Source organism: Sinohyriopsis cumingii, chromosome 12 (assembly GCF_028554795.1).
Source record: "Sinohyriopsis cumingii isolate HCF-2022 chromosome 12, ASM2855479v2, whole genome shotgun sequence".
NCBI lineage: Eukaryota > Metazoa > Mollusca > Bivalvia > Unionida > Unionidae > Sinohyriopsis > Sinohyriopsis cumingii.
Window position 1 is genome coordinate 67,288,747 of NC_142972.1, and position 8,554 is coordinate 67,297,300.

Genomic DNA, 8,554 nt, shown 5'->3' on the forward strand with positions numbered 1-8,554 from the left:
GATCTTTTGATAAGGATAATACACTCACACACGATGACCAGTTTAAAGTAACTATACTAAAATGACCCAAGAGATTATAGGATTCCTTTTTTAATGTCATTCACATATAAACATTAGATAGTCTAGAATCTGTTAGACAAACAAGATAATGCTTTTAAGTTGTATTCTCCATCATGACCCGAAGACAGATTGAGAAGCAAGTCATTACTATAGATTAGACACTGAATGCCTCATACTCGAAAAGTTCGGGAACTACTGTACTGAAATGCCGTAAGATATGTTAGATATGGTGTGCCGGAAGATAATAAATGCTATTTAAACAAAGAATATAACCTAATTATGCTTGGTGAGGGTGGTTATGTTGAACAAGCCAAATGGTTTGGTTGGAAGTATTGATCATTCTTGCTGCATCAAGGGCTGCTTGCTTGGCTTCAAGTAAGTGTACACAAATATACAAATGTTATATTAAAAGATAAAATTATCAGATGAATGAAACAAATACACTATGTAACATGCATACCAACCTACATACATACATGCATATATCTACACACACATACATACATACGCACGCACGCACGCACGCACACACGCACACACATACATACATACATACATACATATAGAGAAAGCCTCGCTGTATATATATATATATATATATATATATATATATATATATATATATATATATATATATATATATATATGTCATATCTCTCTATATGTCTGGGGAATTTGATCTTCACACTTTTGATGTCAACATTTCCACATATGCTAATACAAAGCTCTGTTAGAGTTACGCAATAATTCCGTGAAAACAGAGGACTACGATACGTTTGAATTCATCGTAGAAAATAAATTCCAACATACCCATTCATATTATAGTCGAATGATAATCACATAATCCGTGTTTCTTGAATTAAACTGTGAAAGTGTTAGCTGATTGATGAACATTGGCCGGGTAAGTGTGACCAATGCAAATGCAATTCTGCAGTGATAAAGTTATTGTATATATATATATATATATATATATATATATATATATATATATATATATATATATATATATATATATATATATATATATATAGATAGATAGATAGATATATAGATAGATAGATAAATATATATATATATATATATATATATATATATATATATATATATATATATATATATATATATATATATATATATATATATATATATATATATATATATACATATATGTATATATATATATATATATATATATATATATATATATATATATATATATATATATATATGTACATATATGTATATATATATGTATATATATACATCTGCATATATGTATAGATAGATAGATATATAGATATATATATATATATATACATGTATATATATAGATATATATATATATAGATATATATATATAGATATAGATATATATATGTATATATATACATATATATATATATATATATATATATATATATATATATATATATATATATATATATATATATATATATATATATATATATATATATATATATATATATTTCACAGATGCTGACACTGCCAAGCGTTTAGTTCGTAAGTGTAAATATGGATTTAATACATATTGATAATTATTATTTCGATACGAAATACGAATATTGGATTCAAAATTGAATTCGGTTTTGTTAGGTCATAAAGAGCCCAAATAATCCAAACGACAGTTGTATAATCTATCGACAACAAGCAAAGGCATTAAAACAAATTTTGTCTCATAAATCTGTAAAATATTGTGCAAATATAGATCTATAAGAATGTAACTGACTTTGGTCAAATACCAATTGCAGTATGTACGTCTTGCAGGCAAATGGAAATGTGTACGATAAGACAATGGACAGTTTATTTAATCGTTATTATGACATCTGCATGAAAACGGTACTTTTAATTGTATTAGAATTATTAAATTAAATTAAATTAAATTGAAAACGACAATGTTAGGCGGATTACAGAAGCACCGCAAGGACACTTGAAAAAACTCTTTTAATTTCAAATTTGAAGTCAGTTACATTGGATAGGTTATTTCCATGATGGCTGATATAGGCCAATTCCTTCTATATTCTATGCCTTTATAACTGAATTACTAACAGTAAAAATAATCATGCCAATAACAAATGAAGTTAGCCACATCAATACAATACCACTTGCATTAAAGAACATTTTGGCTCACTCGCTGTTGTGTTATGAGCTTGTTAAGATTTGACTTAATACTAAAAATGCCCCAGCTTGGCAGTGGGACCATGTACAATACAACGTAGACTGCAAGCTTACTAATGTTTTCAAGTAAATATTTCAGAGTTTACTAGTGGGTCTAAGTATCTGAGAGCTTTTGCATCGTAGAAAACATTTACTTTAATGATGCTATACCTTTGCTAATTAACCATGTAAACAATTGTGCAAAGCAGAATATTTTAGCATTGAGGATTATAATGTTAATTATCATTATACCACATATATTTAAGTTCCATTTTGTGCATTAAAAATCCAAGAATATGATTTGTGATCGCTACTTTATTATGAATAAAAACTATTCCATTGTTGATAGTTTCTTTCTATGTATTGACTGTGACAGATATAGGATGGGGTTATTATATTGAAAGCTCACACGACGAAATGGCAATAAATTAACAGATTGGTGCACACAGTATTTTTAAGACAATTATCAATATGTACAATTATATGATCCTTTTACGTGAGTATTACAGCATTTATAAAGCTTAATAATAGATTTTTTAAATTAAAAAAGCAACCTGTTTTGTTTAAATGAATATTTCAAATGCATAAAGGAGGCCCTAAAGATCTTGTATCATTTGTCAAATAGTATCATGATGGTCTTGATACACTAATCGGCTTAAGAGTTATCTTGAAGCAGTAACGATGCACACTTGGCCAATTGTATGAAAACAAAAACAGTAAAAATTCATTATTTTAGATCATGCCTAAAAAATGAAGTCGCTGACGTTCACTAGACCACTCAGTAAATATTTTAAAGTTCCCGTAAAAAATGAAGGTTCCAACGACGTTCAGTCTAAGACACCAGAAGTTGCTAAACAAGTTTCATGTGGTTGTTTTACAGTTAATGTTATGGAGAAACTAAGCAAGCTTATTGTATCCTGGCCAATAATCAGTTGAGAGTGTTTATTAAATCGCTCGATGTTACTGTGAAATAAATCAAACAACGGCTTTCATTGCCCACAGGCATGCTTGTGATTAGTCATGATACTAGTCAGAATAGTACCTGCCTAATTACAATCTCATCAGCCGACCAATAATTCTACACCAGTTACCGCAGGGGAATCACTGGTCATTGCATCAGCATCGTCGTGCATGTATTACAGTTGGCATACTATTTAATCAAGGCCGTTTTGTGTTCTTCCCGCGATAAATCGTATGTGTTTTTGTCGGACAGTCATGCCACCTGGAATAAATTTGAAAATTGACATGTAATTAAGCAATGAAGAGAGTCAATTGAGAATTTCGCTACTCGTTGACAAAACTACGTTAACATGAGCCCTGACTTAACGCTGTTGTTTCCAGTTGAATCTGCATGTATTGGTTGACATTACAAGGTCGTCAAAAAGAACATTTACAGGTTGGCCAAAAGAGATTCACATCGAGAACAGAATTTAACCTATAAGGTATCACATCGCGTCTGTCATTGTCGGGAATCCTTCAACGATTCAGATTAATTTAACGTGCGACCGCTTCTAATGCAATTATGAAATACCTTCTGAAAACGTAGCCTCCTAACGCTGCATACCTTTTGAGCTTTCAACAACTGTGAGCCAGGTGATTTGATATAAATTACACCTATTGCGTATGTGTATTTTACATGCCACAATCTCTCGCTGATTCGCATTGTTTTACTCTTATGGATCAGGCTGGGAACATGTCTAATTTCCTCATACGAGCATTGGCAATATAATTATACATCAAAGATCGGCATGAAATTTATATGTAATGATATACATACATGATCGTGTGATACCCGTGCATGTTGTCAAAGCGAAAAAGGCCGATAACATGGAGTATTACTGAACTGGTTTGGCGAAAGTCTTCGTGGCTTGTTTACAGGCACATCAAACTGCAAGCGTACTTGTCAACCATGGTATCATGTCCTTGTTTAACAGAGCACCAAATTCAATCGATGGAAACAAAATTGAAGAAGTTATCGATAACATTAACATTCCAACAATGATTATGTCATTTGACAGATACAGAGATGACTGCGCGATATCCGCTAACCCAACTATGATTTTTATGAAGGATGCATCCGATCATGCAGATCCTCGACAGTAAATAATTGCGAGAGGTTATAATCATATACACAACACCGACGTATATGGTGTGATCGTGCGCGATTCCTCTCAGCCATATGTTTCGATTGCAGAGATGTCAGCAAGGTTCATTTCGGAGCCAAACCCACGGTCACTTATTCGGTAAAGGCAACGGCAATTATGCAGTTTGGAGAGATGGATGTGCTGTTATATAATAATAATAATAATAATAATAATAATAATAATAATAATAATAATAATAATAATAATAGTAATAATAATAATAATAATGAGGACTTTGTCAGAAGAGGAGCTTAAGTATCTTGCTGGTGTGTACACATGGGTGAGGTCAGATAGGTATGTTGGACTACAGTCCGACAGTGAAATGTAGCACAGAGAACAAATCTTGTGTTTGATTCTGGATCAAATGGATACCCAGTGTAGGGTACAGAGCAGCGGAGAGGTGTGCTCTGATCGTGGTACTCTAAGTATGATCCGAGCTTGTTACAAGTCATCCATGATTTCACATCAGAAATGCACCTCTCTACACCTTGGATGGTAGCATCAACTTCACTTGGGTGGCTAGATGTGTATATTTGCGTGTCATCAGCGTACAATTGATGAGACACGGGATGATGATTTATGACACTTGAGAGCGACTGAGTGTGCAGAATGAAGATAACAGGTCCACGCACAGACCAATGTGGAACACCACAACATAGATCAACTGGGTTGGAGTGTATTTCATTTGCAGATAAAATTAGTGTCCTGTTGACCAAGTAGGACTTGAACCACAGTAAGGCTGTATCATGAATGCCAAATACATGCTGGAGACGGTGAAGTAATATGTCAAGGTCTATTGTGTCAAATGCTGCAGACAAATCAAGGAGGGTGAGGACTGTAATCTTTCCGCTATCCAATGCAGAGCGAATGTCATTACCACTTTTTAGAAGAGCAGTTTCAGTACTGTGGCACAGGCGATATGCAGATTGTACATTGCTAAAAAGACTGTTTGAATTTAAATGAGATACAAGCTGGGATAGAACAACCTTTTCTAAGATTTTGGAAAAGAATGGGAGATTAGAAACTGGGCGGTAGTTCTTTAAATCGTTATGGTATAATGTTGGTTTCTTCAGCAGAGTTTTGAAAAATGATGGAAATTCCCCAGATGAGAGAGAGGTATTAATAACATCAGCTAGTGAAGGCAATACTGGATCTAAGCACTCAATTAGCAGTGATGTTGGAATAGGATCAAGTTCACATGACTTTGGTGCACTCTTCATCACAATTGTACGTACGAAATCCATAGAGACAGGTTCAAATGCTGTTAATGGTTGCCGCTCAAATTCTGTATCCCGACTGTATAGTGACAACGAGTCAGTTGAAATTGTGGTGTAATGCTTATCCCTAATGGTTTGAACTTTGTCACGGAAAAAAAAATTGCAAACATGTCCGGAAGGTCGACTGGAGAGAAGGTAGTTGGAAGTGGTGTTAATTTGTTCCTTGACATTAGCTTGTTAGTAATCTCGAAGAGCTCTTTGCAGCTGGAACTTTCCATGATCTTAGTAGTGTAGTGGGCTGATTTCGCTGCATGAACTATATTTGTGACATTCTTCTTAGCGACTTCATAGATTTGCTTATGAATAGTGAGTCTGGTGGAAAACCAGAGCCTCACCGCTTTACAGCGGTCTCTTTTAGCAGTACGAAGCTGGTCCCTAATACTGCTCTACCATGGAGAATACTTTTGAATTGATACTCTGCACTTGGTAGCTGGGGCATGTTTGCCAAGCAATGAACGCAGACAGTTATCGAGTTCTTCTGCGGTAGGAGGTAAGCAAGTTGTTAGGTAAGTTTAGATGTGCATTAATTTGATTATATTTATCATACGGAGGTTTCTCTTAGTAGCAGATAAAGATGGAGGGCTAGGGACTGATACGTCAAGATGACATATAATGCAGAGGTGATCTGACGCAAGGTTATGGTATACCAGGGAGGACCGTAGAATGTTATCATCAGGTCTATGAAGAATCCAGTCTAAAATGTTACCATGTTTCTGGATGGGTTGGTTAACTGACTGTTTGAGGTGAAAAACATTAATGGAATCTATGAGTTTTTTGATGCATTTGAGTTTCCGGGACCGTCAAAGTAAAAGTTGAAATCTTCAAAAATAATCAGGTTGCCACCTATATATATATATATATATATATATATATATATATATATATATATATATATATATATATATATATATATATAGATATATATATAGATATATATATATATATATATATATATATATAGATATATATATATATAGATATATAGATATATATATATATATATATATATATATATATATATATATATATATATATATATATATATATACATACATACATACATACACATATATATATATATATATATATATATATATATATATATATATATATATATATATATATATATATATATATATATATAAATTTAATTTTTATTTACTTATTAGTTCTTCTCCAAGTTAATATGTTATATATTAATTTATCATTTGTAATTTGGACTTGAGATCTCGAAAATCAAGTTCGTTTTGTACCGGACCTGTAATTTGTTAAACAAATAGTAAATAGGTAATATTTTTTCTGTAAGATTGGGATACTTAGCAATATAGGTAAATCTGTTTATTTAGGACTGGGCCTATGATATTGGTGTTCCCCATTCAATAACCTGTTTTGCCAGTTGTTTAACATATTCTTTATTATAATGTAGTAACATGTTTCATTTTGTGATCCACCCAGAGTGGTCAGAATGGAAACATCCACTAAATAGACATGACATGCTTCATAAAGGAAACGGGATTATCTTGTTATCTTGACAATTATTTATTTCCTTTATAGTTTATCGTTCAGATGATGGAAAGATTTATTTAAATTATTATTCACTGAAACTTCAAAGTGCTCTTAAATCATGTTCTTGGATAGAAACATTCATTTTAAATTATGGAGAATTTCGACAAGGGCATCTTGAATTATATTATTGTACTTAATTTGAACGTTGTTAGTAAATCATCACAATTCGGGATACATGTAACTTAGCACATTCAAGACTACATGAATATCAACACCTTCAGCTGGATCTTATTTTGAACCAGACTGGAGTTTGATTATAATCTGATTCTTCAGGATTTGTAAAACATCTTTTCGGATTATTTGGGTTACAAATTTTATTTTCCATTTTAGGGAAATAAATTATTTGTTGAATTTTACAAAATAGATAGGATTTTGCATATGATTTAAAACTGGATCATCATAAAATCCAATAGCTTCGTGGTCTTGACCGTCTTTTGATTTTAATGTCTAGAAATTGTATAAAATGTAAGCAACTGACTATAGCCCATTATTTCATTGCAAAGTTACTTTAACCATCACACTCCATATACATTTAAAAGAAACAAACTGAAAACATGTGATGGGAAATGTTTCCCAGTGAAATTACGTCCAATACATTTGGACTGCTAGCGAATCTTTTCATCCTTTATTTCTTTTTTTAAGTTCCCTTTGTTGCCCACTGGTCTGAATGGTCATCGTGTTCAGCCACTTGTGGTAATGGTGAATCGGTTCGACACTGGATGTGCTCTACTCAGACACAATTGATTGGGAAACGTTCTACATGCATTCCACATTTAGAAAGACTAACGTGCTCATCAGGATCTTGTCCATTTGGTCGGTAAATATAGGACTGAGGATGTCTTTTGATTCACTATCCATCCAAACAAAGTGTACCTTTCCATTCACTTCTATTTATCATTGTTCCTGGCAATACCTACCACTGCCTCATTGGTTATTTTTGTAAGGTTTGTTTTCTATAATATTTTCCTTTGAATTGTAACATTCTTTAATTCAGTGTTTGAAACTAGTATATGTTGGGTTAATTTTCTACAGTAATTACAGTACTGTTATCAAACTATGTCTTGGGTAGCCACAAGCTTTACTGAATTTTGAAATGAATAAATGTGGAATTGGTCTTGTCAGAAGTAATTGCCGCGTTCGTTTTCTATCCGTTACTTAACTGGTCCTACTTTATATCCTTTTACATCGAGAGCAAAACCGGACAAACCGCAATCAGCATTGTTCAACTATGTGATGTACTTTCGTTTATAAATATGTATAGCAAAATAATACAATTATAAAGCACTGATACTGGAACCATGAGACCTATATTTCCTGTTCGTTGAGTGTCAT

At 32.4% G+C, this 8,554-nt stretch overlaps 1 long non-coding RNA gene across 1 annotated transcript; it reads left to right on the forward strand.

Moving 5' to 3' along the window:
• Positions 1 to 360: 360 nt before the first annotated feature.
• On the forward strand, positions 361 to 8,021 carry LOC149786636 (uncharacterized). Its single transcript, XR_016425215.1, has 3 exons — positions 361 to 435; positions 1,555 to 1,581; positions 7,865 to 8,021. It is a non-coding gene; the product is annotated as an uncharacterized LOC149786636 (long non-coding RNA).
• The last annotated feature ends 533 nt before the right edge of the window (positions 8,022 to 8,554 follow it).